General features: G+C 41.0%; 1 long non-coding RNA gene across 1 annotated transcript; it reads left to right on the forward strand.

The window, feature by feature from the left end:
- The first annotated feature begins 1,509 nt into the window (after positions 1-1,509).
- Positions 1,510-23,818, forward strand: LOC118298921. The gene is made up of 4 exons (XR_004789717.2): positions 1,510-1,599; positions 2,062-2,102; positions 3,181-3,281; positions 23,579-23,818. It is a non-coding gene; the product is annotated as an uncharacterized LOC118298921 (long non-coding RNA).
- The last annotated feature ends 1,177 nt before the right edge of the window (positions 23,819-24,995 follow it).

A 24,995-nucleotide genomic window follows, 5' to 3' on the forward strand; every position in this document is an offset into this window, starting at 1 on the left:
AATAGTACTGGGCTGAAAATGTAGACATAGCCATAGCCTTTCTCTTTCCCGACGATATTCAATGAAAAAAGTCTCCTGGCTGAGATTCTGCCGAGATGTACAGTTCTTCACTGGGACAGCGTATGGGTACAATGAGTAACAGGATGTAAATAGAAGAAAAAACAAAAAAAAGATTTGTTGGACATTTTGGGAAAGAGTTATGAAAAGATCAAAACCAGGTGCTACAGCCAGGAGCCAATTATCTTATCTCAGATTAGCGTAAAGACTAGATCATTATTGACCAGAGGAGGAGTTATTTCTCATCATTAAAAGCTTTACCTTGAAAGTGAAACTTGAATTTAGTTTCATGAAAGTGTAACATAAATCCACATCACAGCTAAACCTGTAAGCCTTTGCATGCTGTCAGAAACTCCTGTAAGTTAACAAACTGTACGCTTGGTATCAATCTTCTCTCATAAATCCCAACAGTTTTCAATATGTCTATTGTAACTGTATATTCCGCGTGAATGGATTTGTGTTTTAGCACGTTCCTAACCTGGCGACCTCTGACACACTGAATGTGTGACATCAGTAAGCAGCAGATTATCAAATTAACAATGACAATCTGAGAGAAAAATGCTTTGTTGGAGTTACTAAGACAGCACAGGAGCAAGTAGAAGAGAAGGAGTGAAAACGGGGATGACAATGGAAGCAAGGAGAGGAGGACAGGGAGCATTTGGTGCAGCATCATGACAAATGGTCAACTATTCCTCTTCAACATTTAAAATCTTATTCTACTTGCCTCATCCACAGGGAAGCTGTGGTCATCAGGGAGGACGGTCAGTAAATTGAATGTTGAGATTCAAAAGTTCTATGACTGTAATTCAGGGCAACGGGAGCAACATCGTGGCTCAGACCCGGTTTTGCTATTCTCAAGGCTGATGTTTGATTGCTTTAGGGCTAAGCTTACTGTAAGTGGACACTTCGACGTCCCACCCAGGTTATTGCAGGAGGAGAGGCGCGTCAGCAGCTCGCCTCACGCCCAACCTCTGTAACTGCAACCATATGCAGAACTCATGTTGTGAGTTGGCTTTAACTATTTCAAACATCGCAATCTCTTTCATGCGGTGTTACAGTACATGTCCTCCCTCTGAACCTTGCCTATGACGTGGGTCGTGCATTGACGGTAGCGTTGACTGAGTCATAAGCACGATCAAACAGATGTGTCCACTTTAGTCTGCGAGCATTGCCGGGCAAACAGAAAACGAATCCAAGCGAATGTCTCCAGTTTCATGCACTTGCTCCAGTAAAATAAATCACATTTTGAATTTAGAGCGTAAACACTATATACAAAATATACAGTGTATCAAGTCGACTGCAGTTATTTAAATTCACAGGCGGCAACATCCAACCACAACTTTGCATCACTGCCGTCTTGCACATATCAGCTCATGACCACATCCTCAGGAGCGACCTTCCTGTCCCATTTAAACTTCCTGTGACACGGAAATTTGCATTCCGGCAGAGGCATAAAAAGCCTACGGTGCAACTGTTTTATCCCCTGATGGTGTGTAAAGAGCCACGGCCTTTTAAGCCATCGAGGGAACGACTGAAAACTCAGTAAGATCTTTTAAAAGCGACTCAGGGAAATGTCTTTAAAAACGCAGCAAATTACACTTTGCACTTTGAACTATACTTTTTTATGGAGAGCCTGAAGTAAGGTCTGTGGTTAACACAAGCTCAACATTTTGTATTTATTTTTTATTGAATGATGTAAAACAAATCAGTAAATACATAACTCTTGCTAACAAGTGGTTAAATGAGATTACAGAGGTTGTGGCAGCGACATTAGATCGCGCTGAACACAATCAACGATTTACTGACAAGTTTGCCATTAAAGCCTCATTGTGATTACACTCGAGCTCTTCCAAAGTATTAATACATTTTTTGGGGGGAGGCTTTTGCAGGAGAGGTAAGCACACACCAAATCAACTTACCATTGGGAAGTGGCAAGAGGCTTAGTAGTGGATGCAACAGAGGTGTAGTTTGTTTGTAGCCTAACATGATATATTTTTCTTCTAGGTTTCAAAAATCATAGAAGATTATCTTGCTGAACAAAATGTGTAAGTATGATGAATGTTTGTTCGTCACAAAAGGGTTATTTTCTGCATCAGTCCAAAAGTCAATGGAAAAATCGCTTCTGGCTTTTTTAATATGTGGAGGATGAGGGCCGTCATCCCTGCAGGAGAAAATAAAACAGAAAAGAACAAATCTTAAAAGAAACAGAAAGCAGCAAATGAGAAGAGCAACAAGAGAGAAGCAAGAAAGTCATTCATGCACAGAGAGAGATATCACCGGATGATTAGGTAGTAGAAATAATTGGGACAAAACATGTTGAGAATTATGCAGATGTCCCCTTTGATAACTGCCTCTTGACCTTCTTCTCAGGACAGCTGAGTGAGCTGCCTCTTGGAAAATAGATTAGATGAAGACTAGCAAGTCTGCCAATAAATCAACTCGAATAAAAGATATAAGAAATGTCATAATGTGAAAAATTCATCAAACATTTGAACTCTCAGCATGAGGTCAAAATCTATTTGGAGTTTTACTTTTTAAAATGTACTGGCAGTTTCTGATATCATCTTAATTGACTCGTTAGGATTATGAGTCAGAATATCAGATGTCTCCTAATGTGTGGTTCTTGGCTCAGCTTTATTTGAGTAAAAAGAGAACAAGTCAAAACATGTCAAGTTCCAAACTGGCAGCAGAATGGAGTGTTGATTTCTATTGGGAAAAATGTGTTTTAATTTTAGTTCACCACTTTCTTTGGTATCTGCATTGTGATCATTAGCACAAGATCATTGAGATTACAGGAAAAGTTAAAAAGTATATGCCCACGATTCTGTAATCCACTGCAGAGGTTATTTCTTTTGCGTCCACAGTATTTCTACTGCAGGATTCGGAGAACAGCCAGCTCAGGTTTTCACGTCGTCACTGTGACCTCGGGGTGCCGTCGGTACAGAATAAGTCCAGAAGAAAGAAAAAAAATGTTTGAACAACTGCAAAAGAGCTGTCAGTGGAGCGAATGATTTAAAATCCTATGTCAGCTCAGGTGTGATGTAGTGAGGCAGCCAGCCAGATGATTGTTCAACAGATATCCCCCCTATTACCTCTCATGCATCAAATCTTCGTGTTGTACAGGGACATTTGCGGTGCATTAATGGAAGGACGTGATTCCAGTGTCTGATTCCAAACCTTGCCATGAGTTCCTGTTGCCTGAATCAAGACCTGCAGACAAGTAGGTCAGTAAATCTCTCAGGGACCTTTTATCATGAAGAAACGCCTCATGAGCTAATAATGCCTCATTCACCCACAGTGCAATGAAAAGCAACAAATGTCTTCAGAGGATTTTATTGATATACGGTGACAGGTTTTTTTCTTCGTTGTGGTGTAGTAATAATAATATACTGTGTGTAAAAAATATTCAAAGTAATAGTCTCTGGCCGTTACTAGGGTTAAAAAAGAATTTGTAGGGAGAAACACTATAACATGTTGGTGGATGGTCATACAACTCCCACAAAACAAGGCACAAAGTGAAGGTGTTTATTGACATTCACAGTGTTTATAGACGTAGTTTATAGTGTCATGGAAGTGCCACTATAAATATTCAGATCTCCGCCTAAGCAGTCCATGTGCCATCTGTTATAGTTCCCCTCTGCACTTTCATCAAAGGTTATAATAATCAAGCAGAGGGGAACTGTGGTGCCATTCTTACAGGGCGATGGTCGCTGAGGGGGCATTTGGATGCGACATCCAGAATCGCGATGTGCAGGTTACCATGGTGACATACCACACTTTTAAAGGCAGCCACCTACTGTGCCCGGCACTGGGAAGTCAGCTTAAAAATGCAGTCCCCACACTAATTCCACCATTTCAGGACTAAAGATAATATCACTTACAGGATAAGTCGATCTACGATGGTGGTGTTGGAGGGCACTTGCGATATCAAACAGAGGGAGCTTGATGCTTGATGCTCACCACTGTAAACCTATACCTTTTGTCACTGCAGCATATGCAATCAACAAGAGGGCACTTGCGATATCAAACAGAGGAAGCTTGATGCTTGATGCTCACCACTGTAAACCTATACCTTTTGTCACTGCAGCATATGCAATCAACAAGATGAAAGCCAATCCCATGTGTCTATACTGGATCTCATCCAATTACAACTGAGCCGCTTCGGTAAACCCAGGCTGCTTTGTTTGTATTACATGGATGGTCACTCTCTTTGAGCTTCATAGCCGGGCAGGTTCTATTTGAGTGTGCAGTGTGTGTGTGTGTGTGTGTGTGTTGTGTCCTTTGCGCCAGTACAGTAAACATGACCCCTCAGCTCTTACAAAGAAGAAAGACTTGATGCAGGGACAGTAACTTGGTTAAAGGTTGCCTGATGTAAACACTGACGTATTGTGCAGACCAAATAAACCAGGTCTTCTGTCAATCCATAACTGGAAACGGCATGGTGCCCTCAGGACAGAGCAAATCAACGCACGCAGTTGGTCCATGTCATTGATTCATTTATGTTGTATTATCAATAATTTATTTAGTGTTTGAATCCACATTGAATCTTGATCAATATGACAATCTTGACAGAAATTAACAATCTGATTACAGCAGTTGTTTTATCAGATTTTTTTTAACATTACACATCACACTGAGAGTTGTATCTCGTGTCTCTGTGATGGTTTGGTTTTTGGTTTTACTATTCAGTTATCCTATCCATATTTTCTATTTCCCCCCCCCCCCTCTTTTTGCTCAATTATAATATGGTTAACATCCTACTTTCAACCTCTTGACCATGCTTGACCGTCTGTAGAAATCCTCAGCTCTTTTAAAAATACCAAACCTAAATTGGAATATGACATTAGTCCTGTGACTGTCGCCAATGAATCACTTGATTTGCCATCCTTTTCTGATTTGATCATAGTGTGCAAACACAGAGCCCAGATAACAGCATGTTGCTCTGAAGGTGAATGATAAGAGCATGTGTAGCTTTACAGAAAACCTAATATGAGACTTTACTTAACCTGACATTTGTCCATAGAACACTGAGCTGTGAACAAAGAGGGGCAGAGATGGGATTTGAGCTCTGATACCTTTCAGTTCACGCTTTCATTCACGATTTTCCAACAGCTTTAGGAAAAGTGGGTCATGTTTTTATTTTGCATTGTTTGGACCATTGCACCTTGAATGATCCCGACTCATTTTTCTTTGTTTTTCCTCTCAGATTTTTTTGTAAATGTCTGGACACCAGTTAAACTAGTGAAGTTTGAACCCCTCCCGTGCACATCCCCAGACATTTGTTCTGTGACAGTTCACGGTGTGCTCTTCTTGAAATAGCACCAATGACGTCATCAGTGAATAGTAGGAAGGAAGTCCGGGCACAAAAGCATCAGTGCCCATAGGAAATGGCCTTTAACGGAGTCTCATACAACAATAGAGCCACACATGCCCATCCCATGCCAACATTGATGTGATACAGGACAAACAACAATCAAAGCCTATGTGGCCACTTTGCAGCCAGCGGAGGATCTCACCGAAAATGTGGGCAGCGTTGAAGCGTAGTGTATTAGATTATGTCCTTTAGTCCGGCATCCACAATTGCACTAACATACAAGTCCAAAAGTAGTGCAGATAGTAAAAATACACATTGGACAGCAGAATTGTCTCTTTCAGGTAGAGTCCGACCAACAAAGTATATCGGTTGGCCGATATTATTATTATCAACCGATATGTTTAGAGCCCGAGCCTTGAAAAGTTTATTTATGTTTACATTTTAGGTAGAAATAAATGTTTTTTCTTAATTCAAGTTCTATTTATTTGGTTGTATTTGTCATTTTTATTAGTTTTTTCTATCTTAAAGCCTATGGTTAAACTCAAATATCAACATGCAGTGGATTTGAACGCTTTCTCTGCACATCACATTCGTAATGGTGAGCATCTGAAGCTCTGTGGGATGGAGGAGGTTGACTAACAACACACATTCAAACTTCCCAAAGGGAATTGAGCTCAATGATACTGGATTTTTCAATTGGACACATCTAACAAATCATTCACTCACAAGTTAGCCAGCCTGCTTTCTGGGTTGTCGCTCTTTCATATTCATGCCAGCAAATTATAGCATCTGTCACTGAGGCCTGTGTGTCGTTCCCACATGGATTTGCATGCAACTTAAGGTCTAAAAAAACAAACACTGAAACACTGTGTAGTTGTCGATACAAAGCACAAGCAAAAATGCACTCCACTGCAACAGTCACCAAGGTTGACAAGGCAACTGTTGGCATCCTGCCTTAGTAAATAATATTTCCTGGTAACACTACAATGCACATTCGGTCTCCTCTGCTCTCTTTTACACACTCACACACACACACACACACACACACACTCACACACACACACACACACACACACACACACACACACACACACACACCATGCACTGCAGTTCTCATAAGTGAATAGACCAAGCACAAAGCCATGCACTGAGAAGATAATCCTACCATGTGTGCATGATATGAGATTTAATTTTATATTGAATTATATAACCCCCTGTCTGTTCGTTTGTTAGCTCCGCCGAGGAGGTTGTTTTCACCCCTGACCGTCTGTTTGTTTGTTTGTCTGTCAGAAAAATTACATAAAAACTACTGAATGGACTTTTACGAAACGTGGTGGAAGGAAGGGGTTGGGGGATATTAGCCCAGGTGCCCCACAAGGCACTTAACTATTTTTGTGAAGGTTTTTCAGTGTCGTAGCTATTCTCCACAGGGGGTTTTGAGGGTCATGGTTAGGGGATATTAGCCCTGCAGGGCAGTAGGGTTAGGTTTAGAAAAAGGGATTAAAAAGCTTTAAAACATACAAATTTGGTGCAGATCCAGGACTGTAGCAGACATTTTTACTGATTTCCCAGGGAATGGACCTTGATGAAAAATATCTGTCATATTAAGGGGAATGGAATCTAAGACTGTGTGGCTTTATTGAATTTTAAGGGGACTGTTGGGCCGTTCTAGTATTACTGTAATATACAGCTCAGAAAACAGTATTTATCCTACTGTCCACTTTGATCTTATTTTGTATTTTGCAGGCACAGGAAAATAACACATCAAGGTTTTAATATAATGTGGTCGGCTGTTGTGTGACAGATGGATGGATGGATGTTTGTATGTATGACAGAAAAAAGAAAAGTGTGTAATTCCTCTGAGCTGGAAAGTGAAAACAGCGAGACAGAGAATTAAAACACAGGGTCATTTGGACTTCAGCATCCACTGTTCAGATGAAGGAAACAGCAACAGATATTCCCAAAGAGTCTCATCTTTCCTTTCTTTTTACATCCTGGTTGACTTCACAGTGTTTAACACTATAACAACATGAAACTCAGGTTAAAATAAATCGGTGAAAATCAAGCACCTGGTCCTTTTTAGTAGGAGCTCAGTATTCAATTAAATTTTTTGTCGTTATGGAGATGTCCCCTACACTAAGGGTGAGTTTGTTTAATAAGCTGTTATTCAAAGAACCATTTATAATATATAGTATGGAAATAACAACAAGAGAATAAATAATGAACGCATAACAGAAAAAAATAATATTGGCTCTATGAAAATGCCAAATAGCCCTGTCGTGCTACTTCAGACCCTGTCATGCTATTTCTCTGATCCTTAGTTTCACTTACACAATACATATCATTATCATGTAAATGAAAACAGTTCTTTGAAAAATAACATGAGCCAATTTTACCTTCTTTTTTTTTGTTTACAGTAAACGTTGACCACCATATAATTATGACTCAATATTATTTATTTGTATGATGCTGTGAGGATATTCCATCAAAGTTTAGTATTTTTGATAAAAGGATTTCTACATCAGACTAATGCCCTTCATAATAGTTAGAGAAAGTGAGCTCTCTTTCCCAAAATAGAAGATGAAGTCAGCTGGAGTGTGTGTGTGTGTGTGTGTGTGTGTGTGTGTGTGTGTGTGTGTGTGTGCGCGCGTGCGTGCGTGCGTGCGTGCGTGTGTGTGCGTGCGTGCGAGAGAACATCCATTCTAATTAAAAGACATGGACACTGGAAACCTCATACATATTACCACAACAATGACACCTGCTAAATATTCATGCACTTGTGCGTCGAATATTTGGATGCGGCGGAGGAACAGGTGCTCATTTATATACTCATTTTCATACTGTAGCTGTGGACCTACTGTGCACTGACAACATGTCACATACTGTGCGACCTTACTGTTGGGTGTTTTCGGGCATCCTATTTACGTGTGGACCAGGATCATCTATATACACAAATCCACTCACATTCTCCAAAAGTTTCAAAGAAGAAGCACCGCGTTTTCCTCTCACACTCCACCTCTTTAAGTGATGGCTGCCGGAGAGAACACATGATATTGTGAAATGAGATCATATTTCTCTGCATATGAAAATGAATCGGCAAAAACGTTTTCGCCCATTGACAGGCATTACTGGAGTAGTGCCCCATTCATAGTCAACAAAAACAATCATTTGAGAATTAACCTCTGTGAAAGAATATAAATTCTCATAACCTACATGTGTACAATTTATTTTTTTCAATTACATGATATCTTTATCAATCATGTTTTCTTTTCTTAACTGTGTATATTCTACAATTCAGTTACTGTTAAAATGGTGTCGTAGTAGGTTATTTGAAAGCCTGCATACGGTAGTACTGCTATGATCTGCAGCCCATTCTGTGGGACTGACACAGATCTAACCCTGAATGACACGTGAAGGGTGCGTTCTGAAAAAAACACGTCTTGGCTGATGCTGGTAAATCCTTGTGAGTTTGAGCCACAGAGGTCGAGGTAATGAACTGGAAATAAGCTATAGTTCACTAAGAGCTCTATTCACCGTGGTCAATGGCCCAGACATCCTCTGTCCTGCAGCGTCTCTAAACAGCATGATAAGGGCTCCATAATTAGGGAGACGGATAGTGGGGGAAAACTAATGGACACACAAAACTGACATCCATTAACAGGCTTTCTTAGGGCTGCTGTTTTTGATACAGTATAGGAAAAACACGCTCTCCTTCCTATTCGTCACTGCGTTCACATGAGCAAATGGACTCTGGAGTTTGAACTATGTCGTTATGTTGTGACAATGTTTAAAAATGAATCAAAGAAGTCCAATAAATATGCAATTACTGCAGACATGGTAAAACATATTCACTTGCAGCATTATTTCCAAAGCATATCAGTTGAGAAAATGTCCTGCAGTGGAAAGCTACTGCTGAATAAATAAATGTTTTATCTTGTTCCTTGTAATAATTCAGTCAACCTCATTTCCACATTAAGTATATTCAGGACTAGCAGGACACCGGAAGAGGACATTTATTGAACGGTGTCTGAGGTGGCTGCAGTGCATTGACAACATCCCAGGTCTGCAGCTCTCCTGCAGAGAGCCAGCTGGGTGTAGGTTCACACAGTTGGAGGATTTGTGAAAGTACTGTCTTACATTAAAATGAAGAATTTCACCCTTTTGAGACAAGTCTATCAATTTTGACGTGTTTCATGGTTTTAACATGTAAGTTTACAAAAAGTGCCCTGAGATAATGAATGTTGTGATTTGGCGCTATACAAATTAAATTGAATTGAATTGAAAAGAAACTCTCCACTTGCTCCACGGGGAAGATAAATATGAATTTAAAAAAGGCATAATATGAAACAATTGACCTTGAATTGCGACAGAAAAAAACAAATCAACCAACAACCAACACTTTGTAATCGATATAACCATTAAGACAGAGGCGAGGAAATCGGGTAGCCCCTCCTCAGATCTGCCAGTAGTTTTATGCAGCAATAATGAGGCATGCTGCGTGAGAGAGAGATACTACAAGAGAGTTCGGCACGTCGGATCGCGCAGTAGCAGTGAATCTGCCGGCTGATGTGAAAAGCTGCTTAGTGGGGCAAGAGAGGGTAAAGAGAAAGTGATGGGGAGCACTCTGGCCCCGTCATCATGGCGGCAGCAGCTTTTGGAAGCCGGAATGAGGGGTGGCCTACAACTTCATTAGAGTCCCTGGGTGGCAGTGAGAGCAGGTGGAGCCATCTGCAGCCAAACAAGCAATTACATACACAGAGTCTCCGCCACCTGCCTCAGCTGTGACGAAGAAAAGGTGGACGAAGATTGCCATGTAATTATGATGGCAATCTAAGCCATTTATCTGTGTGCGTGTGTGTGTTTGTGTGTGTGGGTGTGGGTGTGTGTGTGTGTGGCTGTTTGCAATTGGGGAAGGGTGAGGTCAATGCACGCGCGGAGAGTTCAGTGCGTGCGTGAAATGGAAAGATGGAATGACTGCCTATTTGTTGCCATGACAACAGTGCAACAGTTTGATTGAGGTTGCTGCTAAAAGCGGCGACTCAAACATACAAATATCCATTAGTAGGTAAAAGACAGGACATATCACCAGCAGCGTGAGTTCAAACCAAAGCTGCGCAGAGAATCACAATGGCCATCTGCAAAGACGGTGGAACAGATATGTGTTCTTCTCAGTTAGCTAACTAATGCTGCAAGAAAAGTGTTTGCTTCTTTTTTGCTTAGCTTGAATGATGTTTTCAATCATAACCATACCATTAATAGTAGCAATAGCTTAGCTCACTGGCTATTGAACAATACGGAGAAATTGTTAAACATCAAAAATTAGTTTATTAATGTTTAATTCTCATTTTCATTTTTACTAATGACAAATATGGCCATGTTCAATGTATATACTGTAAACAGTACAGCAGCCTGACCCAACCCCGAACACAGAGTTACTTTTAAAGACTTGACATGAGCGGAGGGACCACAACAACGAAACATGTGATCAACTGTGCATATCATTTGTGTTAATGATATGCACAGGAGCCTCAGTAAAAGCATTAAACACAGCAACATTTTTATTCTGGGAATTGTTTTAAAGAGTAATGTGCCTTGGTTTCTGGAGAGCAGCAGCACACTGACATTGTTCATTGTCTTTTGCCTCGGGGCACCATCTAGTGGATGTGAGTGGTCACAGCAGCACCGTTGGGTTGTTCAAATTATAATGAATTTAACGTGATTTGAACTGCTTTTATTTAAACAGATAGCACATTTAGTGCCTAGAAAACAGCAGGTGATTGAGATATTGTATAGAAATCATAAAACAAAACAAGAATCATATATATATATATATATATATATATATATATATATATATATATATATATATATATATATATATATATATATATATATATATATATATATAAGAAATATACTTTCACATCTTTTCATCTGTTCTATGTGAACAGTAGTTATCTTGTACTGCACATGCAAACAGCGGGTTTTGTCTATTTTTTTCTTATTGGCCCTACTAAAAAAATACTTTGAAAAAAACAAGCCATTAAGGCTAAAACGGTTCAGTAACTGGTCATTATGTGCATCAGTAATGTGCAGCGTATGGCTCGTGCGCTTTGAGAATAGTGAAAGATGAATGTGGTGACATTTTCTTAGGTTAGATGTAGTCTGACCTGAGAAAATTCCACAGCATGCCTGTGTGACTGATGGAGAAAAACCCCCTGACAAGATAGATTCAAAAGATCGTTTCTAATGACACAACACAGACACCTTCCTTCTTTAATTGTATTTTTGACGACCCTATCTTTAAAAGCTTTTGGTGCTTTTATTTCTCTTTGCCATTAGAGGGAACCATAATCTCTTTCCCTGTCCGGCAGTGAGTTGCCTCGGGGCGCCTCATTACTGTTTCTGTGGCTGAGGCAGCAACTAGATGTTCGTCTGAAAAACAAACAAATTAAAATAACAAGGAACAAATGAAGATGCTTACCTCTGCATGAAGGGGATTATTTGTACCGTGCAATTCTTATTTTCATGTGCACACACAGCTACTCTCTCTTTTTCTTTACTTCACCTCTTCCTCTTATTCTTCGACGGGCTCCTGCTTGCACTGTATACGCTTTCAACGAGGAACTTCATTCACGTTTAAACCATGTTTAGTTTTTTATGTCTGTTGTTTTTTAAAATATTTCGCTTCTAATCAAACATCTTATGTCGGCTTTTTCAAAAAACACTTTACATAATAGCATACATGAAGATTCATTATGACAGATATTTGACAGCGACACCAATGGTGCCATCAAGTGGACAGTTAGAGAGCATTCGAAAGGAAGAGCATTCTCCACCCCCTTTGCCGATTAAAGACCATTTGTTTGTATAATATATAAAAAAAAACTTACCAGGGTTTTATTTTGATTCTAGGAACATGCATGTAATACTTTAATCGGACTTGTTACTGGTCCACTGAGTTCAAGAGCAGTATGGCTGCCTGTCATGTGCAGGGCGTTCTACAAACCAATCAGCTAAAACAATAGTCAAGCACTTGAAAAATGGTATTGCATGCAGGTAACTTCTTTTTATATTTTATCCACATGCATCTGCCCCCTGTGAGTAGTCAATCTGACTATGAACACAGTAAATCACCACCCCTGATTTGCATTTAAGACAAGCAACGTTTCGTAAGCTGGCGCTTCCCCGTGCATGTCCACATCTCGTGCCATGCAAACATTTACTTACATATGCATGACTGCTGAAACAGACCAACATGCAACGACCCTCTCGTGCAAGTTCCAACATTCACTTACACACACACACAAATGCACCAGCACGTCCATCGAAGCAAAAATAATACGGTCTTCTTCATCACCGTTCGAAAAAGAAATAGGACACTGAGTCAGACCATATGATATGAATGAACACCATAGGACAAGATTGACCACTAACATTAGACGTTTGGTACAAAACCGTCAGATGCAGAATCACCCAGCGGCAAAACACCGATGAGCAAATATGCATCTACAGATTCATACGATGTAAGGAACGAAAGGATTCTTTTGATTGGCAATAATTTTGTCCTTGGGCATTCAAGCGTGACTCCCCTGTTATCAAGGGGCCCAGATTTTTTCTTGAAAACACAGCCCTTGCTGTCACACAGTCTGGACGACATGATCGATATTTTCCCCTGCAGGCCTGCTGTTAGCCGGATTGTCAGCTGAATGATTGGCTATTGTTGAGACGCAAGGGAAAACTAAACTGTAGTTCCTGAAGTGAAACTTGAAACAACTGGCAGCAGCCACAACCACGTTCCATTCAAAGGCACTAAATACTTTTGTACTTTGTACTCTTTCAATTTCAACTGTACACAGCAACAATCCATCTTACTAACCCTGTTTATACACGTGTCTTTATAACTTGCCCCTCTGCACTGACTTAATTAGATTCAACAAGTACAATTAATAAGAGCATCCTATGAATACAGCATGTACCTATTTTGACCTGGTTGTCATATTTTATTAAAAAAAAAATTGATATAAAATATTTTATTTGAAGAAGAAGAGGGCAGAAACAAAGGAAAACGAAATAGTGACAGGTGTGTGTGTGTGTGTGTGTGTGTGTGTGTGTGTGTGTGAGAGAGAGAGACAGAGAGAAAGATGATCAGACCACTTACTACAGTGACGTAAATTTGTTCACTGCACGTCAAACGGGAGAGCTGTGTCACGCTGGATGGACCAATAGGAGGGAGAGAAATGGGGCCACTCGTGACATCATCGCTGGCATGGGATGAGAGTTGTCTGCATGAGGGAGCTCTCCAATGAGTAGACAGACGGCGTGAGCAGCATACAGTCATACTCCAATCATCAAGAACACAACCCACATGCTTTTCTGCTTTATAATCCATTTTTCCTTCACACTTGTTTGTTTATGTACAGTTGCACAGAGACACAGACACGGATGGTGATTCCTGCAAAACACGAGACACTGCGTATGCTCTGTAAATGTGCTGATGCTGCTGATCTTGGTGTCCCTCGTATTGAAATTCACACCATACGCACTATTTTGCATATGAATGAATGCAGGGGTAAACATGATCACAACAGGGTGCACTGTGTTTTTTCAATATAATACATAGAACATTTATATTGTGCAATTACAATTACCCCCCCCCCCCCCCCTTTTTGGATACTAGCATAATGATTATTTTTTTCTAAATTATTAGTATATAAACAAATAATTGAATTTTCAAAAAATTCAAATTTCTGGTAGAAATTGCAAATAAATTGAAACTGAATATCATGCATATTCTTAGATTGTATAAAATGTGTCTGCGTCTTTCGTTGAGTCAAAATTGTGTATTCAAATTTGAAAGTTGTTTTTTTGAAACAATGAAAATGCAAATCCTTTTGGATCAGATCACTCTGCCTGGCACAGTCGACAAATATACAAATAATTATACAAATATATTTCTTAAGCTTTCAGGGTTATTTGACATTTGGATGGCAAGAATAGAAAACAATAAAATATAATATAAACAAGCCAGATCACGTTTCTTTCACACACACACACAGACACACACACACACACACGCAGGGAGTGGTGCCGTGTCAGCTGGTGTTGCTCATGCCATTCATATTCCATATCCTCAAAGCTTCGAGCAGAACAAAGTTTATTTTATAGGTGTTGATTCTGTGGTGTAATGAAAATATAACACCATGACACTAAAGAACACTTAATATAGTCTTAAACAGTGTCTCATATTAGACACACTCTACAACAATTAGGTTTTGCATGTTAACATGAGAAAATGCTGTTAGATTTCCTCATTTACTGTAATACGACAAAATACATGAACATTTTAAATCTTGTTTTTGTGGAAGGGCAAGGAATTTGGGGGAGTGTTCGGCCCCTCCTTAATGACCTCTGAGCCCCAGGTATGTATGCAAGTCTGTATGCAATGCAAATCAGCAGGCATGAATGTGTGCACATACATAATTCATGAATATCAATGGGCATGTGTACACACTCCTGTGGTAGGTAAATCAATAACACTGGTGATGGTAAAACTTTATTGATCCCAGACAGAGGGGTGACATGTTCCCATTCTCTCTCTCTCTCACACACACACACACACGCGCGCGCACGCGCTGGCCCACACGCGCGTTTGGACATCTCTGACAACTTGTAATGACTTTTAAATCCCTCCTATTATGCAGGGAGCAGTAGTGTGTTAATCCCTGGAGTACTGACAGTGACTAAACTCAAATATGGATGATGTACGTAGTGGATATCTTTATGTACAGTCACAACACCTGCACGCAAATGCACGCGCACATACATTCACCGACACATCTGGTTTGACTGACGCAGGTACTTGTCTCTCGTTTTCTATCACTCTCTTACTTCGCCTGCTTTTGATCCTCCAATCAACAAGATTTCCTTTTCCTCTTTTGCAAGGTTGAGATGTTTTGGTCAACTCGGCTGGTCCACCATCTGCTATTTCCATCACTGGGGATAGATACCAAGAGAACGCTTTTCTTCTTTTCCTTGTTCTGGTTACGCAATTGGTGATGCAGTTCCTTTGTGCTGTAAATCCAAAGCAAGCCAAACATGCAAAGTCTGCTGGCGAACTCTGCTCTTCAGGCTTTCTCCGCCAACAACAAACGTCCCCAAAAAACAGCAGGACGACTCGTGGAAGGGATTGTGTAAAACTTGACCAGACCTGCATATGCTCATGTGTTTTAATGCTCATAATGCCTGATAACATTATGCATCATTTATTAGTACTAACCCTACCCCTTTTTTTTGTGTGTGTTCATGGTTCTATAACAGTTATTGCGGTGGTAATGTGCTTCTAGGAAAGGATCCAGATACTACCACAGGCCCAGTGTGAATCAACAATGAGTGAAATTCACAAACTTAACACAGCACCACCTCTGGGAATTGTGGGGAAATGTGTGACGTCAGGATTGATCGCTGTGAACCAGCATTTCATCTCAGAGGACACTTGTGAGAATGAGGCCGGGGCCTGCCAACTTGCTCAGTTGTGTTTTCCCACATGGTTGATGTGATGCACAAATGATTGCGCTTCCACTTAGAAAAAAAATTTGGATAAAAATAAGAAGAAGAAAAAAAGAGAGCGAGAGACAAAAATTGTGAAACATATGAAACCACTTAAGTCAACTAGGCCTCATCATATCACCATGTATATATAACGTTTTACAATAGAAAACATGCATTTTAAGCATTGGGAACAAATGGCACACTGGCCATCTCTCTGCACTCAGACTGGTACATTGTACATACCAGCTAGAACAATAATGTCAATTTTCTATGGGCACTTATTTACACAAGCTGCTGTGATTGTTACAGTAGATTTGCCCTCTACAGATGAGACCCCTGGGATTTCACTGTACTGTACATTAATCTACAATTCTGACTATACTCTCTTGCTTTCTTTCTCACCGTCCCTCCCACTCTCCGCCGCTGCTGCGAGCCCACAGCTCCTAAGGGAAAGTGTTGGGACGATAAGAAACAGACAGTCTGGAAAGCAGGGAGAGGCAGGAAAAGGAGCGGGGAAGTGGAGCGGTGGGGCCTTCACCACTGTGTCCAGTGCTGGATTCTCTTTCTATTTTAGATTCCCAGATGTTTGTAGGTAAATCTTGCTATAGTGGAAGTTCACATGCATATGTATACTGACGGTTACATGATGCACACATCAGTACACTTTTTAAAGGAGACATATTATGCTATTTCAGTTTTTCCCTTTCCTCTAGCCTGTAATGTAGGGTTTTGTGTGTGTGTGTGTGTGTGTGTGTGTGTATGTAAAAGGTCTGCAAAGGTAGAAAAGCTAAAAGTCTGCGGTGAAGGGAGCTCCTCTCCCCGGCAGAAAAACACTGCTCCTGAAATGGCTCGTCAGCAGTCTCCTTCAATATATTATTGAACCTCCCTAATGATGATTTTTCAGTGCTTTTGTTTTTGTCTCATCCTGAGAGAGAGAGAGAGAAATAGGAAGAATCCTGCCTCCTTAAAAAAGATAATCCGATTTTTTATTCTTCTTTCATCATTTGTACACATCTACAGCAAAGGACGGTCACTTTTGTGCATCATTGTGCTGTGAATGTATATTCTCCTTCCATTACACCTTTTGAGAAGAGGTGCCATCTCTCTCTCACGTCTCTGGGTTCCCACTGCTGGGCTTATGGCTTCACAAATAAGGCCAATTACATGTGCTTGCGGGTTAGCCTGCTCACTGTGAGCCAGTGTGACACTGGTACAGTGAGCCAATAATGGCTCTCTTGCTGAGCAGTAAGCCCATAAGGATGATGACTAAATGGACCGGGCTTTTCCCTCATGGCTCTCTACCACTTTCTCGCTTTTCCTTGGTCTGTTTACTGCATCTATTTATCTTTGAAATTTTTTGTAGGAATCAGGAGTGGGGGAACCTTTTCATATCAAGGGCCTTTTTAAATGTTTGTCGCATCCTTCGGGGGCCATACAAAATAATTAGACACGTGTATCACATGCAACCTCCCTAATGCAAAGGCTGGAACTGCTTTTCCTTGGCCAGGCATCTGATATTAGACGGTATGGATGATCATGATGAGGATGGTACTGTAAAAATAGCTTAACAAATATATTCAGTTCCTGTTGTTAACCTTTCATGCCCTGAAACCTCTCGCCAATGCCCGAGGGGATTTTGCAAACTCACCAGTCACAGCAAACATTTTTTTCTTGCAGAGCAGGAAAGTGAACAGTGTCATGATGTGCACAATGCACAATTTCACTTTGTCCAGTGCAAGCAGCGCCGCAGCTGCAACAAACCTCTTTTTCACAATTTCTCCTTCTGAATGACGTTTCAACTTCTGAGCTATTCGCTTACTCACTTCGAAACTGCGCTGCAACAAAAACAACCTATGCAACACACTAGAGGAAAGGGAAAAACAGAAAAAACATATTATGTCTCCTTCACTGTAAGTCACTGAGGTAGGACTTGAAAAGACCGGGAATGTCCAGGATAATGAAGACGGCCAGGAAGGCTGCTGCCCTGCGCTGACCGGAGTTCAACCAGGGACAGAAAGAGAGGAGGGCACAATGTGAAGATGATGGGAGGACTGTGCGAAATGGACTGGTTCTGTCAGTAACAGTAAGATCAGCGGGGCTGTGAGGTCTGGGCCTTTTCAGTGAGGATAAATCTTGTATGAAAATATACCCCCCACCCAACCCATAAATATTAACATGAAAGTAGACACACACACCGTCACTTCCTGTAAGGATAATTGTTATGGAGAGTCAGACGTTTAGCATCATTGCCCTCGACTGTTTCTGATCTTGAAGCTACATCTCCATTTTCCTCTTAGTGTGTGTGTATTTTCGTGTGCTGGTGTTTTTGTACAAGCGGGTGCAACCATGCATACATGTTTCATGTAAGGGTGTCTTTCCATGTCGGCCTAAGTACATCTTCATTTGAGCACCAGGTCTTTGTCAGGAGACGCTTCAGAACAATGCCTGCGTGCTATGATTTCATCACGTTATTTTTCTGTGGACATATTTAATTCAGGAGGGATTTATTAAAATCACCACTTTACTGATTGTAGAATTTTAAGAATATGGATAATTCAATCTATTGCTTGTCACAACTGAACAAATCAACCATCGGTAATAGGAATATTACCACTCACTTGTTCCCAGGGAGCGAGTATTGGATTGAAGATGAGGTGATCAATTAAAGAAATGATCAGTGCATGTAAATGTGTGTATATGTGCAAGTGCTCAGGCTCTATGTAAAGGAGGTGGTCAGGGACGAAGGAGCAAGTTTGATGATAATCCAGCATGGCACGGTAACATTAACTCCACTGGCCCCACAGGCTCTCTCGCCTTTTCTGACTCTCTTGCACCTGCTTCCTTTCACCGTCTCCGTCAACCACCTCTGTGCTCACGGGTCAAAGGTTTGGCATTGGCTCTTTAGACGTTCATCCAACATGATGAAATCCTCTCGAGTCTTAAACTGTGTGACAAATGTAATTAGCAAAACAGAATCACATGAAACAATAATTTGAATTTGGCAACCTAAAAGAAAATATGAGTTGGCAGATTCATTAGAAGAAGGAAGCTGGTGTAGTCGATTCAGCAACTGGATCAAATAAGGAAGCTGATCATATAACCAGGGATGCAGAGTTTGATATTGTAGTGACTGGTAACCTGCCAACACCAGACAGTAATAGCAGAGTTACCATAATATCCTGAACACATGTAGGTACAAGAACATCTGACATTCTGGGAAATACTCTCATCTGGCCAAGTTAGATGTGTATACTAATGTATGCACTGGTCTATAGCTAACAAAGATCTCAGATTTTTTTAAATGCATCTACCCCGTCCACCTGACAAACCCCGAGTCCGGCAGGTACCGAAATTTTGGCACTGTTTGATTTAACGTTAATCAGCACATTGGTGTCAATTGCTTTAAATGTACCAAGTTCAAAAATCGACCACTGCCTTTTTTATGTTTTGTTTTTGATTTCATGACATTGCTACATGTTAATTAGAATGTTCATTGGAACTGTTACCTATAAAGTTATTATCGATATTATGATGTGAAGGTCTGATTATTGTGAAACCTACCGACAATTATTATCAGCTGCCCGGGTGACATATGCTGCAGTGGGACAAACAGCAAACAAAACATTATCGTGAATAGCAAACAGGTATAAACAGAGTATTAGCATGAGGTTCAAAAGCAAAGGACAACTCACAGTGGATGAGACACTTGTCTGGAGGAAAACTGCAGGCCCCTTAGAGCTGCACACATAAATACACACAAACACAAATGGCCTGTGAATAATACTGTTCTGATACACTTCCAAGTCCCTCCCCCTTTTTTGCTCTCCCCATCTTGCCTTCTTCCATATTAACCAAATATGAGATTTTGTTTTTTTTGTTGGTTTGTTGGTTAATCCACTCAGACGCATGTTCCACACAAATGCAAAAATGTTCATTTACATATTAATGGAAGAGAAGGTGCAGTGTGTTGTTCTTGTTTGATTTGTATTATTAATGAATTTATGTACGGTATGTGCAGTTGTGTGTGCGTGTGAGAGAGAGTGCGTGTGAGAGAGAGAGAGAGAGGATGGGATGATCCCATACTGTATGTTAACTGTATGTGATTTACATGTGGACAGGAGGAAGCACGCTCTCTGGTGCTGCCCTGTTCTGTTTAATCACATGGAAGAAAAGGAAACAGTCACTTTCTCTTGCATCATCCTGTTCACTGTGAGCAAACAGCTGTCTGCATGCGTCTCCACACGAATGCACAGAACATGCACATGTACAGACCCCAAACGGATTCCTTCATTCGCAGCTCTGTTCTTTCGCGAGAACAAACTTCGTTTTGACAAGCCAACATGATTCCGAAGCATGCCAACAAATGAGTTTCAGGAACTGAATTTCTTGCAAATCCTAAACTTTCAATGCTCTAAACCACCTGGGCCACCTGAACAAATCAAATGACTCCTTTCCTTTCATTTTGAAAATTTGAAAACTGGACATGTCTCTGTCTCTGTCTCTGTCTGATGTTGTGGCTACTATGTAAAGTGACGGAGAGATATAATATTCAAATACATAAAATATTTATAACATCAAGCTTTTCTTTATAATTCATTGGTATTTTCCATAGGCAGCCATATCTTGCATCTCTTCATCTGAAGCAATCACACCAGGTTAGGCCTTATATTTGTTCTGTTTGTTCTGGGATTTATAAAAGCGCAGAAGGATGAGTGCAGCCCTTCCTTGTGCACGTGTGTGGTTTGTAGATAGATGAACAAACACACAGCGAGAGAGGGTCAGTCAGAGGTCGTAGATGTGAAAGGGAAACACACAAGGACCATCTGTAAATAAATTGTTCTAAGACCAGTGGTGACACACAGGTAAGGTACAATTGATAACGTGTCTTTCTTTTCTTTTTTCTGTCTCTGTATATGGTGAGGTCTCATAGTACCACGCATACTAATAAAGGCGTGGCTAAATACTCATACTCTGGCCACATCTCCTTTTTTACCTATAATCCTACAGATGCTCTTAACACACACACACACACACACACACACACACACAGACACACACACACACACACACACACACACACACACACACACACACACACACACACACACACACACACACACACACACACGCACACGCACACACACACACACACGTAAATCACACACTATACAAAATACATATTACATACCTACATGCACGCAAACATACTGGGATGTATGTACAATGGCAAGCATGGAAGTGCACTGACTGTTTCACAGTCTGGCCCTTTCCTGTTCCCAGGCCTTTGACTACCTGAGTTCACGCACGCACGCACGCACGCACGCAAACACACACACACACACACACATCAAAGTCCTGATAAGCAGGTTTTTTATCCATGGATTCCTCAAGGGTCAGCAGACAGCTTATCACGCCGCTGACGTAAAGACATCCTGCTGCACAGTGAAGAGACCCTTTTTAGTCTGGAACCAACTGGGACTGACTGGTTGTGTTTCCTGATCTGGCCTGATGAGATCTAGAACCAACACGAGCCTGTATTAGACTGGATGCCTCTTTCAGTTTGAAATAAAAGGTTCAGCAGACGATGCTGTTTCTTGTGTTGCTTGTGTCAAAGGTTTATAGTAATATCTGTGTATATTTATAGCAACAGTCATTTTGCTCCCTCCCTTAAGACTTAAGAGCAGGACAGAGGAACATTTAAATGCATATTTTATGATCACAATATAAATTTACAGCTACCACCCCCCCCCCCCCCCCCCCCCACACACACACACACACACACACACACAATTATCCAGGCTGGAGAGAAACAAACAGGATATGGTATATTTTCTGGTGCGTTGAGGCCATCCATCATACATATGATATATATATATACATAATATAATTACATATATATATATGTGTATATATATATATATATATATATATATATATGTAATTATATTTTCCTGTTAAGCAAAGCAAGCCCATCAAATGTAATTGAAGTCCAAATATCGATTGTGATTCGACCATGCAGATTTGCATTATCTGCCATTTGAGAGTTGACCACATAATTATTGCAAAATTTAGATTGATAGATTATTGATAGATTGATTGATTGATTTATTGATTGATTGGCCATCGGACACAAACAAGTATCCAAGGGATAATATGTGAGAAACACTGATTTCCATTATGGACCAGGGTTTAAGAGTTGGAAAGGAAAATATGAAGTGTCTGTTTAAATCTCAGATTACATGACATGTCCTCTGTCAGATATAACAATGTTATATTTATCCACGTACTGTAATGCATTGACTCATTGATGCATTTTCCTTTTCTGTGACAGAACAGAAGTTATATTGATTAACTAACTCTGAGATGTTCCAAAGCTCCCCACACCTTTTACAATCTCATTGTCAGTCTTCCTAATGGATTTTCCAATTCACAAGATTGGTTTGTTTTTGCTGCTGTGAGATTTGTGTGAATTCAGTGTTCCCGCTTCCCTTGACTCAACCCTACCCATGTCTGCATACAACATGCACAAAATATTGATCTTTATTGGCTATAAACAGAATGTTTGCTTGCATTATTTACAGCAGTGAGTCAAAGGTCTTTTAAATTGTGTTGTAATGCTCATCCAAATCTATTTGGCATTAACGTGATGGCTCAGGAATTTACCCCGAAAAGCACTTTTAGTATTTTAGAGTAGCAATACAGAAATATACAGTATTGTATATTGTCCACAAAGCTGTATGTTCTTCATCCAGTTCCACAAATCTTATTTGTCTCCACATAGAAAAGCCCCCCCCCCCCCCCCCCCAAGTGGGAGCAGCTTCTCTCTTTCTGAAACTGTATGATCCGACTCAGCTTTTTCAGTGATATTCATGGGCAAAAACTAATTTGGTGGTTCATTATTTAGAGCAGTGAGTCATTTGTCCTTGGAACACAGGCCCTCCTCGGCCGCTGTTGGAGTGTGTTACTGCACCTAAAACTGCAGAGTGCCCACATGCGCACGTAAAGAGTTGCCCCCTCTGAGCTGCAATGGGTCAAAGCAGCACCTTCATAAAAAAACATTTCTGGTGTTGAAGCAAAACGCGGAGAGGCAGAGGGGAAGAACCGTCATCTCGCTGCTGCATGGACCGAGACACAGAGAGGAACACACTGTGGCACATACAAGTATATACGTGTCAGCGTGCATACGCAGACACACACCGGGCAGCAGCCTGTGTTCTCCTTTAACAGGCACAAGCACGGGCAGTCTGTTGTCTCTGGCAGCCAGACAGCGAGCCAGTGACGTGGCCCGGTGTGTCAGAACATGACGGATGGTTTCATGTGCCATTATCCAAAAAGGTTATGGCAACAGAAACACGTCCCATGGTGTCTAAAAAGCAGAAGTTTATTCAAGAACACTTACAGCAGGACAACGCTGTAAACTGTGCACATGTGTATAACTTGGGTAGTGACAAACTCAGTTTACATTCTCAGTGTCAGTGAGGTGTGTAACAAAGCTTTGTGCGTGTGGACGTTTGAGTGTGTGCGTGCGTGCGTGTGTGTGTGTTGTGTGTGTGAGGGTGTAAGTGTGAGACAGTTGGAAAATTCTGTGTCATCAACAGCAGCTATACACCATCGCTTGGACTGACATGATTTGTGCTTAAAAAACGTCTGTTACAGGGTAAAGACAATATTTCACGTCTGTTGCACACCTGCTTGATGGAGTTCTCCATTGCACCTGTAACCCCGCCCCCACAGTGATGTCACGGTGCACGACACACCCTGAAGTTCACCTCTACATCACTGCAGAAAGGGATGAAGATTAAAAAACATTTTCGGTTGCTTTGAAGTTGTTCTTAAACTGCACACATCTTCTTCTCTCTTGTAAAAACAAACACGTGCCTGTTGATGAAAAAAATAAATCACATGATCAATGAATTTGTTTCACTGCTCAGACTCTGGTTCATAAAAGGTATCCTCTTACGTCCACAGTGAATGGCATTCACTTCGTCGCTTTCAGAATCACTCATTTTTGTTTTCTTGTGTCTCTTGAATAAGCCGCGGTAGCTCTGAGTAACAGCTGATTTGCGGAGTGACACGCTGCTGCTCTGCACCGGCGCGAGTTGGTGTAGTAATACATGGCCCGAGTACGCTTGAAAAAATTTACCCGGCCAGAGTACCCGGAGGGAAACCACGCAGAGAAGTCGGGGTGAACATGCAAACCCAACAGAAAGCCCCTGGGTGGTTGGTTGGTTGGTTCAGAACCTTCTTGCTGCGAGGCAAGACAACCACTACCCCACTGTGCCGCCCACAGCAACAGTATTTTAATTTCCACAGACATTACACAAGCTCACAGGAACATTTCGCGAGGACGTCCCGTCATCCTCCGCGACAGGTCAGAACATAAAGCAGAATGACAGTCTATGTGTATACTGTCAGGATTTACAAGAGTGGTTGTGTAAGCAGCCACATACCGATAACCTGATGAGAGCCAACCCTGACACACACACACACACACACACACACACACACACACACACACACACACACGGACGGTTCTCTTCAACAACTTCACAATGATAGATGACACTGTTACAACACTTCCTCATTACGACTGGGGGAGTGTGTCTGGACAACGTCTCTGAGGGCAAAGGGCAAAGAATGCTATTATCACGGCTATACCTTTGCCAGATGTGATTTATAGAGTGTTTATAGGGTTGACGTGCAGGGACAACTGGAGACCGCTCAGACGGAATCTGTCCCTTCAGTGCACCTGTGGGTCGCCATACATTGGACCACATCACAGCTGTCAGTGTTGCTGACTGACCTTATTTTATGATTTAATTTGTATACTTGAATATTCGGCAAGTAGATAAATATAATAAGCAAAAATGAATCCCTTTGGCCTTTTCTGCACCATGCCGTCCTCCCTCAGCCCCTCTGACATCCAAACTGAGATTAAATAACAATGAAGAATTCATACTGGCACCTGTCCACTGTCCACTGTGATGGGATGACTGAAACATGAGATTTATCCCCCGATTGCACTGACCCATGTTGTGCAACACCGCTGTAATAAAACACTGTTCTTATGTTA

The sequence above is a fragment of the Scophthalmus maximus genome, chromosome 11 (assembly GCF_022379125.1).
Source record: "Scophthalmus maximus strain ysfricsl-2021 chromosome 11, ASM2237912v1, whole genome shotgun sequence".
Lineage (NCBI taxonomy): Eukaryota > Metazoa > Chordata > Actinopteri > Pleuronectiformes > Scophthalmidae > Scophthalmus > Scophthalmus maximus.